This window comes from Terrapene carolina, unplaced genomic scaffold, assembly GCF_002925995.2.
Source record: "Terrapene carolina triunguis isolate 2854851 unplaced genomic scaffold, T_m_triunguis-2.0 Scaffold210, whole genome shotgun sequence".
Taxonomy (NCBI): domain Eukaryota; kingdom Metazoa; phylum Chordata; order Testudines; family Emydidae; genus Terrapene; species Terrapene triunguis.
The window spans coordinates 41,278,795-41,294,353 of record NW_020664561.1 but is presented as its reverse complement, the minus strand read 5'-3'; positions in this window follow the sequence as shown (position 1 = coordinate 41,294,353).

Below are 15,559 nucleotides of genomic sequence, written 5' to 3'. Positions count from 1 at the left end.
AAGTTTCTTGGTACATATAGCCCAAAGAGAGCATATAATATGAACCAGAACTATATCATCACTACCTTCTATTTCTATAAATAGATACAGCGCCTCAGGCAAAACAAAGTCGATACAGAAGCTTAGCGTGAAATAGGAAATGTTTGCATCTCTGATATCTTTGAATCTGTTAGAAAGCCTGAACCGAAACCAGAATATGAGGACAGTATAAATGACAGGATGATTATTTTTTAAATGGACGGTAATTCAGAATTGCTGAATCCCACTATGTCAACTTCAAAGGTAGAGGAGATTCTAAAAGTGGGCTATATGGATTAAGGAAGCACAAGTCTGCCGACAGTTGGTGGATTTGAAGGGAGGTATCCAGTGTCCAGCAGAGAGTCCAAGGGAAAGGATGCATTGTCAGGACAATAATGGATGGGGAGGATCTCTCAAAAAGTTCAGCTGAGTTTTGGATAACCATTCAATGTTTGGAATGCTCTATTGAACCAAAAACTACCCTCTGAACTGTGTGACCTCCACCCATCACTGATACAAAGGACTCACATAATTACACCACTAACAAATCTGAGCAGCTACCAGATCTGATAATGGTACATACCGCATTTCATGAAGTATTGTCCATGTGGTCATTTCACATGGGTAAATATATAAAATATGTCTAACTTTTTCATAACCCTAGAAGCCGAGCTCTTCTTATTTAAGAACTGCTTATTTTGACACTTATTTTATATTTGATACTGCTTATTTTGACACAGCCACAATAAAATGTTTGCTCCATTAATAAAACAGCATCTCCAGCTATTTTACACAAACTAGAAAATTTCAAGGAATGAAGAATTCATCCTGCTGTTACAAATCAGATGCAAACCCAAACAGTGCAGGACTGACCTGTTTTCAAGTAGCTTCTTTTCTAGTATAATGTCATAACAATGAAATAACACAGTGCTAAGGGAGATTATTATTGTTGTTGCTAATCTGCCCACTCCAAACTGTGCTACTGTTTCTATACTTTTTGTTACACTTGCCATTTTTCAGTGCAGGCTGACAACTGAGAAGTCACACTGATCTTCACATGCCAAGTCAACTGTGGGACATAGCTGCTTAGTTTATGTTACTAATAACTAAGGCACTTGATGCTACTGCATTACAGTAAATAGCTTTCAGTGCAGCGCTTGTGTGGTTCTCTGGACACACAGTAGATTGCATGTCCTGCCTCTGTATAACTAAATGTGATGGGGTTTACAGACTCCTCACTAAGATTAAAGGAGTGATGGAGCAATACTGGACCAAGAAGGCCCCACCCCTCAGCAGTTGTAGAGCATGCTCCAAATGGAGAAGCTGCTTAAAAGGTGACTTTGGCAATCATGCAGGGAAGTGTGAAGGAGAGGTGGTCTACAGGAAGGAAACCAGTAAGTACGTTATAGGACAGAGGAATCCATAGTGGGAGAACCTGGATGGTGGGTAAGGCCCAACTGGACAGCTAGGTGCCTGGCCTCTTTCTCTCTCTCCTTCTCCATGATATGGAGGAAATCACTGGACACTCCAAAGGGAGCTGGGAAGTCCCGACTGACTCTCTGGATCATTGATACTCCTTGGACAATCCTCCACAAGGAGGGAAGCAGAAGGCTGTGACCACGCCTCAAAGTGGCGAGAGCACTGGGGGGTAGGAAGTGGCCCAGGGGAGGCTGATCTGGGGTATCAGCTAGAGAGGACAGAAACAACCCCATCACTCCCCCTTTGGGTCCTGGGCTGGTACCCTCTATCCTGCACCTCTAGTCCAACCAGGGGAAACCCAGAGAATGACAGACTGTACCATGGCCACTAGGCCCCAGATTGCCTGACAAGGCCCCCCAGGGGAGACTGCTAAGCTGTGGCCTTCCAGCCCCTCAGTGAACCCTGCTAGCCCACGTCATTACAAATAAAGGGGTTGCATAGCACGTGTTTAAAAATGTAGCATGCAATAGGTTCTTAAAAGTTAACTACAGCCCAATTATATATAGCTCTCTAATGCTAACTGGCTATACAGAGCAGACTAGTAGTCAGGACATGTACGTTTCATTCCTGCCCCAACACTCTCTCACTCTGTGACCTTGGCCAAGTCACTTCACTTTACTGAATGCTTCTGTTTCCCACTTACCTTTGTAAAGCACTTTGAGATATCTGGACCAAAAGCACTATTAGTTCAAGGTATTATGAGAAAAAGAATGGCCTTGTAGTTGAAAAACCTCTACTAGATCTCAGGAGATCAAGGTTCAATACCCAACTCTGACCCGGACTTCTTTTGTGACCTTGGTCGAGTCATTTAATCTCTCTGTGCCTTGTTTCACCATCTGAAACATGGGAAGAATGCTTCCCTACCTCATGTGTTTTATGGGGATAAACTAGGGGGCATTGCCAGTCACACTGGTTGATACACAAAGACTCTACATGAATGAGAATTAAGTAACCACAGTTAATATGTAAATACAGGACCCAGAGGAAGGAAGAGTCATCTCATTTCCTCTTCAACACAAGTAGAAATGAAACCAATGGAGCTGTTTGGGGCAGCGACTCTCTTTTTGTTCTAGGCCCCCAAGGTAATATAAATAAATAACAATAAAAAAAGTTCACTGGGCTTTACTTACTTTGCAATTGGTCATCAACTAGTAATGTGATGAGTTTTGTAAGCCTGCATTTCATGCTCAGACTTTCTATATATTTATGTAACAGGTCTTTGTTTAAAAAAATATCTTGCAAGAATTAGACAATGCAACCTCTCTCCCACAAAAACCTCACTCTACTAATAGTGCTGATATCACAAACATTTTTTTCGTTATTATGCCTAAGTGTGAGCTAGATACAGTCATAATGGCACAGTGGTTTGCAAAAGTACGCACAGAGGACCAAGTGGCTGCCCTACGAATGTCCAACATAGGAATGTCATTTAGAAATGCCATTGACATTGCCTGAGTTCTCATGGAATGAGCTCGTACCTCTTGAGGATGCGTAGACTGGGCTACTTTGCATGCGGTCATGACACAAGAAGTTATCCACCTGGAGACTGTCTGTGAAGAGACTGCTAGACCCTTCATTCGGTCTCCATATAAAACAAACAGAGAGTGAGGAATGGAAAGGTTTAGTTCTCTCCAAATAAAACACTAGGAATCATCTGACATCCAAAGTGTGGAGACGCTGCTCCTCTGGGGTTGAATGCGGCTTATGGAAGAACACTGGTAGATATATAACTTGAGTCAAATGAAACTGAGAAACCATGTTAGATAAAATCTTAGGGTGCAGCCACAGGGTCACTTTGTCTTCGGAAAATTCCATGTTAAGAGCCTCCACCTTCGAAACTTGCAACTCTCACACTATCCTTGCAGATGTTATTGCCACAAGGAAGGCAGTTTTCTGACATAAAGGGGAGAAAGAAGAAGTGGCTAGAGGGTAGAATGGAGGTCCCACAAGAGCCGCTAAAACAGTATTAAGGTCCCACAGAGGAAATGGCTCTTTCACTGATGGGTGGAGTGAAGTGACTCTTTTCAAGAACCTCACTCCCAAACGGTTTGAAAACACCAACTTCTCATGGATAGGTGGATGAAATGCTAAAATCGGCACCACTCCGTGAACTAAGCGCAAGGACAGAAGACTGAAGGTGTAACAGGTACTCTAAAATGTCCTGGATACAAGCCTGCTTTGGTTGAACTCCCTGGGCAAAAAACCACACCAAAAACAGCTTCCACTTGGCCAGATAGGCTGCCCTGGTGGAGAGCTTCCTACTGATAATCAAGAGCTGCCAGACTACACCCCAACATCACTCCTCCTCCTCAACTAACCATGCAGCATCTGCACTGTGAAGTGGAGGGAGCTGAGTGAAAAAATAACCATGATACTGAGGCAGGAGGTTGGGGTGAAGAAGAAGGGATGTGGTAGACTGGACTGAAGGTGAGGAAATCGGAAAACCAACATTGTCTCAGCCCTGCTGGAGCAACGAGATTGAGCCTGGAACAGCACAATTTCAACTTGAGAATGACCTGCAGGATGATCAGACTTGCAGGAAAGGCATGGAGGAGTGCCGATTCCCACTCAAGTGAAAAGCATTCATCAAGGAGCCCCCCACCCCATCCCCAGGAGCAAAATGGCTGCATTTCTTGTTTGCGTTCATGGGAACCAGGTCGATTGTCAGGATTCCCTAGACTGCAAAGATGGACCATGAGACACTGGGCTTCAGAGGTCACTCATGATTCAGGGAGAAATTCCTGCTCAGGAAATCTGCCAAGCGATTGTAGATCCCAGGCAAATGATTGACTATGGGGGTAATGTTTTCCCCAATGCAAAGCTGCCAGAATCTGATTGCCTCCTGACAAAGCACACTGGAGTGTGCTCCCCACTGCCTGTTCACATAAAACATCATGATGGTATTGTCAGTGGGTGTGAACCGCTGAGCCCCTGATGTGATCTTGAAAGGTCTAACAAGCACTGTAGATGGCACAAAACTCCAGAACATTGATATGTAGAGAAGCTTCCCATTCCAACTACAGGCTTTGAACCTTCAGGGATTCCAGATGTACTCCCCAACCTATTAAGGGGGCATTGGTGACAATAGTTCTGGTTGGTGGAGACCAAGTGTAAGCGGTTTGGACTCACCCCTGCAGCGCCTCCTGCTGGTTATCCTGGGAATTCGCTCAATCCAGCCCAGAGCGCCCTCTGCAAGCCGGTGATCCACCTTACTGCTACTGGCCCCCATGTCCCTCCCAGGACCCTGGTGCCTCTTTAACTGGGTCTCCCCCTCCCAGGGGAACCCCCACCCACTATCCCCACCTTGCCTCAGTCGTGGGCTACTGCCAGTCACCAACTAGCCCCCGCTCCCTAGGGCAGACTGCAGTATAAGCCACTCATCACAGGCAAGGGGGGTTTGGACCTGCTGCCTTGGCCTACCCGTGGACTGCCTTCTGCAACCCCAGTACCCAATTGGCCTTAGACTAGGCCACAGCCTGGGGCTTTCCAGGCTGGAGCTCCCCAGCTCCTCAGCCTTTCCCCAGCCCTGCTCCACCCAGGTATTCTATCTCAGCTCCCTGCAGCCAGGCCCTTCTCTTTCTCTGAGTGCAGAGAGAGGCTGCTGGCTGCCCTGGCCTTTATAGGGCCAGCTGGGTCTGTTTGGGGCATGGCCACAGCTGAGGCTGTTTCCCCAGTCAGCCCAGCTTTCCCTGCCCCAGTCTTCTCCCAGGACTATTTCAGGCCCTTCTGGGAAGGAGCGGGTGTCCACCCCGCTACACCAAGCAACAGGAATGCACTAGAACAGGTTGTCCTGATGTGACAGTGTACCCCATAAGGCTTTATGGGGTCCTTATAAATGTATGTATGTATGACATAACTGGAATGTGTTTTGTGCTGCCTGTGCCATTTAATATATCTCCGTAAAGGTTATGGTCTACTATATCTATTCATCCTATCTGTACACATATATCATTTTCTACTTGAGGTTAAGAATACGGGCTGTATACTTGCTTGGTTTCTAAGTAAGCTTTGTGAGGCATTTGATCAGTTTCTTTAGGAAGGAATTTGCAAGGTTAAGTACCTGATCAGGAAGCACTTGGGGAACAATGCCTCTTGGAATGCTCCAATCCACATAAGAAGTCTTCCTGGAGACATACAAGATACCATGTGGACAATGGCTTCGGCCTGTAAAGACTGAGTCATGCAGGGACATGTGACTTGCCCGGGTGACTCCAAAACTCCATCTTGGAGCTGGACTTTGCATAGGAGGGAGGAGGGGGGTCTCCACCCACAAGAGAAAGTCTATTTAAACCTGTGGGAGACCCCTCCGTTTTGTCTTCAGCTGGCTAAGGAAGGAGCCTCTCCACCCCCACAGGATACTTGAAGGAAACTGGAACAAAGGACAGTAACTACGGGGGGGGGGAGGGTGAGAGATTGCTGGACCCAGGCTAAAAGGAGATTAGCCTGTAAAAGGGAGCATTCTGGAACTGGTGAGGAACTTATCTGTATTCAGTTTGATTAGACATAGATATGCGCATTTTATTTTATTTTGCTTGGTGACTTACTTTGTTCTGTCTGTTACTACTTGAAATCCTACTTTCTGTATTTAATAAAATCACTTTTTAGTCATTAACTCAGAGTATGTATTAATACCTGGGGGAGCAAACAACTGTGCATATCAGTGTTATAGAGGGTCAACAATTTATGAGTTTATCCTGTATAAGCTTTATACAGGGTAAAATGGATTTATTTGGGTTTAGACCCCATTGAGAGTTGGGCATCTGAGTGCTAAAGACAAGCACACTTCTGTGAGCTGCTTTCAGGTAAACCTGCAGCTTTGGGGCAAGTTATTCAGACCCTGGGTCTGTGTTGGAGCAGACGGGAGTGTCTGGCTCAGCAAGACAGGGTGCTGGAGTCCTGAGCTGGCAGGGAAAAACAGAAGCACGACTCGATAGTCTCCAGCACAGGAGGTGCAAGCTGTGATGCTGACGGACCCGACGGCTCTGCAACAGGATGGATGAACCGGTAGATGCCACAGCACCAGAGAACTCCTGAACCAGTGGAGAGTCCGGGATTGAGAGGCAAAGCAAGTCTGATATGGTCTGGTATGCTGACAACATGGAGAGAATAGACGCTGGTGCTGACATAGTCGATGCTGGACTCTGAAGACACACCGTGGCCAGAACTAGAGTTGACAGTACAGACCCTCACAGCTCTCGGAGTGGTCGGACAGACCAGTTCCAGCCTGTGTGTAGGGTTGCCAATTTTGGTTGGACATATTCCTGGAGGTTTCATCACATGACATTAATCTTTAATTAAAGATTAATCTTTAATTCCTGGAGACTCCAGGCCAACCCTGGAGGCTTGGCAACCCCCCGGAGTGCCAGGGGGAGTATGGTGCTGGTCAGCATTCATCTTAGTTGAGGAGGAGTCTCCCAAACCCTGGAATGGTCCCTATTTGTTTTTGGATCTTTTCCTCACTGCACCAGAGGAGAGTGGATGACCCCTTTTCCTCTTGCAGGAAACAACAGAGCCTGAACATGGAGCAGCATCACTTGCCGGGTCCAAAGACAACTGCCAATCAGATGAGGGCATCAGTGCAAATGCCAGAAGATGTTGCTTCAACCACAAGTCTCTCACCACCTAGGTCCTCTTTGTGAACAAAGCACCTCCCTCACGAAGACACAACAAGCACCTCATGTGAGGGTTGCTGTTGGGGATGGCCCCCCTACATTATGCTTGAACCCTGATGAGGGCATCATACAAGGCAGCCAGGTACTCTAACACTTACCCAAACGTAAGGTACTACCACTATTCAAAAGACAAAATTGTCAAGAACTGAGATGAAGGTGTGAGGTGAAGACACCACACAGAGCTCAGATGCTAGGCCACGGGTGGTGAGATGGAACTGAGCGGCTCAAGGCAGACCAGGGGAGGGGCTGTGGCTGCAGGAAATGAGTGCTGCCTCTACAGACACTGCTAGGCAAAATTCTCCAGTTCAGGTGCACACCCACATAGAATACATGGCTCCATCAACTCAAAGAAGAACTCTTGTCCTCTACAGGACCTCTGATACCACCCCTTCCCTCAAATGTCAATCAATTAGAGATGTCCACATATTCCAGAAAAGGTTACCTCTCAACCACTTTGTTCACTCACAGAAAGGGGATGTTTTTTTAATCCCTGCACACCCAGAGCAGTGCCATTACAACACTGAAATATCCTTTCCAGAATTGTCTCCAGGCATATTGCTTTTTGAAATGACATTATAAAAAGTGCCCACAGGGAGCCAGACATGAACAGAAGAGTAACTGTAGAAGATATAGGCTCAGCAATCATACTTGTTAACAATCAGTATCCCATTTTAATAGTGCTATAATTCAGTCAGACTTACAAAATCATTGTGTATTTAATGAACTTCCAGAATCACTGACAGCCAGGACTTCTATGTCACATTCATAAAGAAATTAAATGGAAAGAAAAGTTATCCCTCTCTCTTTTATGATTTACTAATGTAGTGATACCCTAGAGCTGTTTAGCTCAAGTGACAGAGATCTTTGTTTTGAAGAAGGTTCCTGAGTTCTGTTCCATATGCTGCATTCTCATGCAGCTTCTCTTGCACTTTCTCTAACCTCGCAAAGGCATACTGGCCTATGCACTATAAGCAGTAGGCAAGAAATTTAGATGTTCTCCTGGTAATAAAGACACTGTAAATCTATATCAGGCTTAATCATTCTTAGCTGTATTATAGCTGAGTCCTTGGATACTGCCTGCTCTGTTACTCTCCAGGAATCATCAGTGCCCCCTCTCTCCCTATAGATTGCCATCAGTGATGCTTCCTAAGTTACCCAGGGTTGTGAAGCAGCTCACCACCACTTCCCCTTATAAGGGCATAAGACAGTCTTGTCTGTCGTACTGTGGATCAGCTCCCTGACTCCACCAGCCTCTGGCAACACAAGCACTGGCTTCCAGACCTCCAAAGACCCTGCTGTCTGTATGAGTTAATGATAGGCACACACCAACCCGAGTGCCCCTCTGGAGTGCCCAGCCCCTGTTCCACTCACAGAACTATCAGCTTTACTACTCCCAAAGGAATAGTACGCACCAGCTGACAAAATTCAACACAAGATCACCAATCTGCTTAAACACAGAGCACTTAGATATACAGACAGTGAAAACAAGAGTAGGTTTATCAAAGAACAGAGATCCAAGTGATAGAAAGTACGAATATTGGAAAGAAGTGGTTACATATAAAACAAAATCATAACACGCTTTCAAGAGCCTAAACTTCACTCACAAGGCATTCACTTATCTCCTTCACGAGAGCTTACCCCAAAGTCCTTTTCCCAGCATTTTCAACCACATTGGCTGAGATCCCTTCTCATAAGGTCAAGCTTGCTTGTCCTCACAGTCTGAAGGAATCACTGGGGTGTTCCTCTGCACCCCAGATATTGTTTCAAAAGTTCATTGTCTGACTCCTAAGCACGAAAACCACTCCTGGCTTTGTTTTTTCCTGCAGCCCACAGAGTGTATTGATCAGCATTTTGCTCAGACAGCAAATGAGCATCCATTGAACTCTAGTTAGTTATATGCAAACTGAGTGAGATAAGCATCTCTTCCCCCCTGCCTGACAAGAGTAAGTGGACCAATTTTGATGACCTGCCTTAACTCACAGACCTAGAGAATATAATTTTTAATACATATACATAACTCCTCACATATTTTCCATACACACATCTCACAAATGACCAGTGTTCCCTCTGGCAGTTGGCATCGAGAGGTCCTTGGGTCACACCATCCCAATGAGCTTTACATAACCTGCTCCAACAGAGTGTACCAGCCCCTTCTTAAGGCTTCATCAGAAGCAGGATATCCCAAACACCAAACTGGATAACAAACCACAAATGAAATTCACTTCCAAAAAAAAAATTGTTTATTATCAACTTGACAAATCTACGCACTGTAATGTAATAATTTGTTCAAAACAGCAACACTTTGCACTGCTACTATGGTAGAAGAACTTTACCTATGCTCTATATAGTACTATGAATAGTGAAGACGTGTTATTACAGCTGACCTCTGCTCAGCAAGGGAAGATGTGGGAACTGAACAACCCACTCTATTTTACTTCCAATTCAGAAATCAGCAATTGCATGAAAAGTGAAGAAATTAAAAATAATTTTCATTTTATTGCAAATAAATAAATGCAATGTGCTTCCACATGAAATCTGAGATTCTAATGGAAATAGTCATAGGTCGTACCTCTAGGGCACACCCAGACATCCTTCCCTGGACGTAGTGCTGGTTTGGAGAGTGGGAAGTGATCCTTCGGCTGAAAACCTTAGGAAGCAGCTCCCCCCTCTGGACGTAACAGCAGTCCAAACCGAAAAGGCAAACAAAATAATCTCGCAGTCCACAAAAGAGTCTGGGCTCATCCCGCTGTTCTATGCAAACCAAAACATAAATAGTCTCTGTGAAGGGGATCTGGGTTCCTAATCCCCTGAGTGTCCGGGCGGCCATAATCTCAGCACCCCAGCTCTAAAAAGGAAAACCTCTCCAGAGGTTCCAGGCTGCAGAGTCTGTTCAGCAGCTTTCCTGGTAAGCAGCCCCTGCTCTCTGTGGGATGAGGGAGTATTTTGACTGGGACGGTCCCTTTTTTAAGCCCTGTCCCAGCCATCCTGACTGGGCATTTATCCTGTTTGCTCTTGCCAATTGATCATCAGTTGGCAAGAGCAAACTGAATAAATTAACAGTTTTGCCAAAGAAGTGGGGTGTGACTTCTAGAGAGGCGCAGAGGAACATGCTGGGGGGAGAGAGGGGTAAGCGAGCGGCAACGTCAGCCCTGCACAGGAGGGAGGGCTCAGGAGAGCAGCTCAGGCTGGGCCAGCCCCAAGCGGGCAGGCGGCAGGGGGGGCTCGGGCTTGGGCTGGCTCCACGTGTAGGGAGGATAAGGGGGGTGTCTCAGGCTGGCCCCGTGTGTGGGTGGCCGGCAGGAGGGGTTCAGCTGGCCCCGCGTGTGAGGCACAGAATGGAGCCTCAGGCCAACCCCACACAGGGTTTCCCTTGGGGAAAATATGGTCACCCTATGAGGGAGCTGTGCTCTAACTCTGCTATCCTCAGAGGGCCACCCTGCACTGGGCTTGGATGCTCTTTTTTAAAAAGCTGCCTCTCCTCAGGCTTCACAGGCCTAACAGGTACACAAGGCTGGGACTGGTTGTGCCAAGAGGAGCTCTTTAATGCCTTCCTTACTGGAGTGGGAACCTGTCCCACCATAAAATAAATATAAAAGAGGCACAGTGAGATTACCTGCCGAAAATTAAAGTTGTGAGGGGTTGTTTTTTTTAATTGGTAGAGGAGGGATTTTCTCCTCATTGCGCGTGAATTTTGCTTATTGTCACTGAGGTTATGAGAAACAGTCCCTCTATCCTTTTTCCTCACTTTTTTTTTTAAAGAAAGATTAAACTTTAGATAGATTAGTTTTATTAACTTTACTAGTGACGACTATGAAATCAACCCCTCCTGTTTCAATGTAGCTTTGAAAGGGTCCCACTCTGATGCTTTACCAAAGCACTGGCAGTTCAGAGCAGGCTTTAAAACAGGATGGCTAAAAAGTAATGTCACCCTTTTGCCCTTCACCGTCCTATCTGTGGAATCCCACTGCAGTTTGTAGTTTTGAGCTATGACTGAATAAACATGAAGGCATGTATCCTGAATCAGTATCTCCCAGTGCAGACACCTGTGCTCAAACATTCTATTTAATTGTATGCGAGATGCAAGATCAGCACCTAGTGAAATAAAAATATACTATTAATATTGCATTAAGATTAACTGAAACTCATAAAATCCAGAGAACATAGCAATGAGGTTGAATTGTACTATAGATTTGTCAATACACGGCTGCTACTCTGAAACCTGTCATATTTTTGTTTGCCTATTAAAGTGGGGAGTATTTAAAAAAGTAGTTCTGACTGCCTTGATATCAGACAAGGTAGCATTTTATTTTTCAGGATATATTTAAAAACTACCAGCAAAATCCCACATACATAATTTGTCTTCCACTGACATCCACACTATTGCTCTGGAAACCATTCTAGTCTCCATGGAAGGTTATGAGAAATCCCAATACACTAATACTTTTCCTTCGGAATTAATCTTGTCTCTCCACAAGTCTCTAAAAGGGTTCTTACATGGAGATCAATAGAGTTTAACTAGAGCTGTGCAAAATGTTCAAAGAGCCACATGAAACCATACAAAACTCACCAGGTCTAAGGTTTGCTCTAATAATTTGAACCAGCAGGGCTTTGCTCTAACTTTTATTTTGCTAGAGAACCTTTCATTAAAATTGGAAGCGGAATTTTTAGCACTACCTGGAATAGCATACATTTCTAGAGGATTTTTTTTGCTATTTTTTTCAGATTCATTTTTGTGGTTGCTGTACAAAGTCAGCCGGGCTAAGCCATACAGTTAGACTTCTGAAAGTCTAATTGGCTCAGTGTGATCAGCACGTTGCCAGCTGCACCTAAGTAGAGAGGCACTCATTAACTGACTTCTGTAATTCCAAATTTCCAAAAGTAAAAATTCAAACAGAAAACTCTTTAAAACACTGGCCTATTGTGTTCTTCTCCTCCTCTGTAGCTGAACTGATGAGAACAGCCAGCTGTTACTGCTCACAGGTAGTGACTCCATCCCTTGAGCTCAGCAGTATTTTTGAGTGAGAGGTCCTAGGTTCATTCACTACTGATGAAGTAACCATAGTGTCATTACAAATTTCTACTAGCTGTCAGAAAGATTCACACCATATTTGTGTAGTCAGTGAGAAGCAGTGGATTGTTCATTGTTTTGTCTGTCTCTGGCAAACCTCTTCTAACAATAATTCCAACTTGAAAAGAGAAGTATTATCTTCTATGGCTGTGTTGGCCAAATCTCTCAACCCATCATTCAAGCTTCAGGCTCACAACATACACAGCAGCAGAGGTCTAGGGAATGTTTGTTTCCTCCGTGACTGTGTGACTGGTGCTCTCGTTAATAATGGCATCTCTGTTGAAAAGTACCATGGTCCATATTCAGAGAAATGCATGTGCACCTAAAATTCCATGAGCATAACTGATGAACATATACGAATGGTAATTTAGTGGCCAAAAAGCCAGTTACTGTGATTATGCATGCAAATTTGGTACACATGCATTTCTATGAAAATCTTTACCTATCCTTTCCTTTTGTAAGTCTGAAATCTCTATTAGGCTCATGTAAATAGCTGTTTCATAACACCCAAAAATATAGGTATAAGGTCAACAGCAGCAGCAGCAGCTCCTCATGAAGAAAAAGTGGAATGTGCTCTGTGGAATGAGGGAGAATTTTCAAGGCTGAATTCAGAAGTGAGGTAGAAGGCAGAGGAAAGCAGAGCTACCTCATCACTGTCCACCTCTCAGGTTTTCTTTTAGAGTCCCACTGCTGCTACATAGCATCCAAGGGTGATTTGTTGGTTGGGTTGAAGGGAAGGAAAGACAGAAAAAATGGGGGCGGGGGGGATGGGTCTGGAGCTTACTTTGGGTACCTAGGCAAGATGGAAGGGGTTAGGTGATAGGGATCCTGGCTAATTGTTTGGGATGGAAAACCACAGGAAACGCTATGGTTTCAGCAAAATTCTGTGTGGGTTCTCAGGATCACGTGAGCCCAAAATTTCAGCAAAGCTTAAGGTGCATGGACTGCCATGGAGTAAAACAAAACTGGGATGTTATGCACAGCTCCAAGATGCATGTATTGATTAAAGTCTTACTTTAAAAAAAATACTATATCTGTTGCCAAAACCCAAACAATTCTCTTTGATAACACATTTATATAGCACTTTTTGTCATAACTCCATTAGAAACTGAAAGCACTTCAAAAACAGAAATCACTTTGCTCACCACTGAAATTCAGTCATGTCTGGGGTGGAATCCAGCTGTTGTTTAACAACACACAGCAACACTAAACAGATTGTGGCAGGAAATGAAAAAACTAACATCCATTTGATCTTACATTTAAATTTTTGTCATGTCAGAAACCCAGATTTCATGGGCCTTCTTACAATAATGAACCTATGAGGGCCCCAATGAAGAATACATATTTATGGTAAGCAAACAAATTTCAGTAAAACTGTTTGGCATATGTGAAAAAAGTTTGCCAAATATGAAGGATTTTGCCATTTTTAGTTTTGATTACTGTCTAGAAAAAAAATCTAAATTTCTCCAATATTTAGGGGGAAATTTCTTCCAATCTCTTTTATGGTATACTGTAGCATATCACGATTTCATCTTTTTGGATATGTTCTGACTAAAACTACATTTATGTCACGGAGGTCACGGAAGTCCATGACTTCCAGAGACCTTCCTGACATTCTCTGCTTCAGCCCCAGAGGCTGTGGGACTCTGTAGCTGGCAGCCAGCGGGGCCCTAGCAGGGTTCCAGTGACAGGCAACAGACTCTTGAGGGCCCCTCCTCAGGGTTCCAGCGATGGGCGACAGCCTCGCGTGGAGGGAGAGGGGGGCCTCGGACGAGCAGTTGGGAGTGTCTTGTTTTCTCTTTGGGAAATATGGTCTCCTTCTAGCCACCACGGTGGCAGGGGAAACTATGGAGCCGCAGCAGCAAAAGTCACAGACAGGTCATGACTTCTGTGAATTTTTGTTTATTTCCCATGACCTGTCCGTGACTTTTACTAAAAATAACTATGACAAAATCATCTTAGCTTTAGTTATGACCTCTTGAGAAACATGAAAAGTAGACAGCATCCTAAACTGGACACTGGTAGGGGACATTTACATTAAACATCATGCTTTTCCTTATCCTTCACCATCCAAGAAGCAGACTCAGATTCCCAGATTCTCTGCTATTTCCTCTCACCTTTCAGGTCCTAAGTTGCACCCACATTTTCACTTCAAGGCTGAGTTCACAGAAGCATTTTACAGAAAAATCCAACTTCTCCCAGCGCTCTTTGGTAATTGATTGCCACTCCTTGGCACCAATTATATACAACTGCTTCAGAACAGAACCAAAGCAAGCTGCAGGCTCAGGAGCATTGCTGCCACCCTATCCTGAAGCAATCAGACAGACTCAGTACAAAGAAGCAAAGGTGAGAAAGACACCTGTCTAACAGGCCAATGAAGGAATAAGCCTGTATTTTTCAGCAAGTCAAGCAAGCCTTGTTTGTCAGAATGTAAATATCTGGTAAAAGTTCACATCTGGTCTCGTAAAGAGCTATAACCTTAGTGTACAGTACAATACCTGTACAAAAGGGGCGGGGAGCTGATCCATCTCACACTAAAGCTAATGGCAAAACTTTCAGTCACTACAAACAGGATTGGTCTCTCCATGCCTAATTTCAGTGGTGCCGGACATCAAGTCTCCCATTGACTTTGATTGAGGTTGTGGGTGTTCAGGACCTCTAAAAATGAGGCATCTACTCTTCACCATGTTTTCAGCTTTAGTGCTAAAGAAGGTTTTTATGGACTTACCTGGTGATCCCGTGGTTAGTGCTTGCACTATAGACATTGTCTTCCAACAACTTCCACACCATGGGATCTGAGAAACCTGATTTCTACCTATGCGTACTATCAGAACTAGCTGTGATATCTCAGATCTCTCTCTGTGGTAACAGCTGGTGAATTCTGAGGTTTTAGTGCAACCTCTGTACCCTCCCATACAGTAGGTGATCTAGCAGTACCTAGACACACCCTTTCCTTACTAAGCAGAAAGCCCTCTGACCAATCTAGCAGCAGCTGTGATGACCTCCAGAGAGATTCCATCAACTCATTCCTCTGAAGTCATAAGGAAGCAACATGTAGCCTTAAGGGAGAGTAGGTCTAAACCATCAGAGAGGGAAAGATGAAACTGTATTTAGCACTTATAAAAAGCACTATTTCACTGATCCACAAAGCACTTGTAAAGTGAGTATCATCATCCACCTTTCTACAGAAGGGAAAACTGAGGCCCCGTGAGGTTAAGAGACTTGTTCTAGGTCACAAAGAAAATCAATGGCAGACACACACTAACATCCAGCCAAGAGATGCACTCCTCTGCTGGCTTGCCAGCGACTTGTGGAGTGCTTG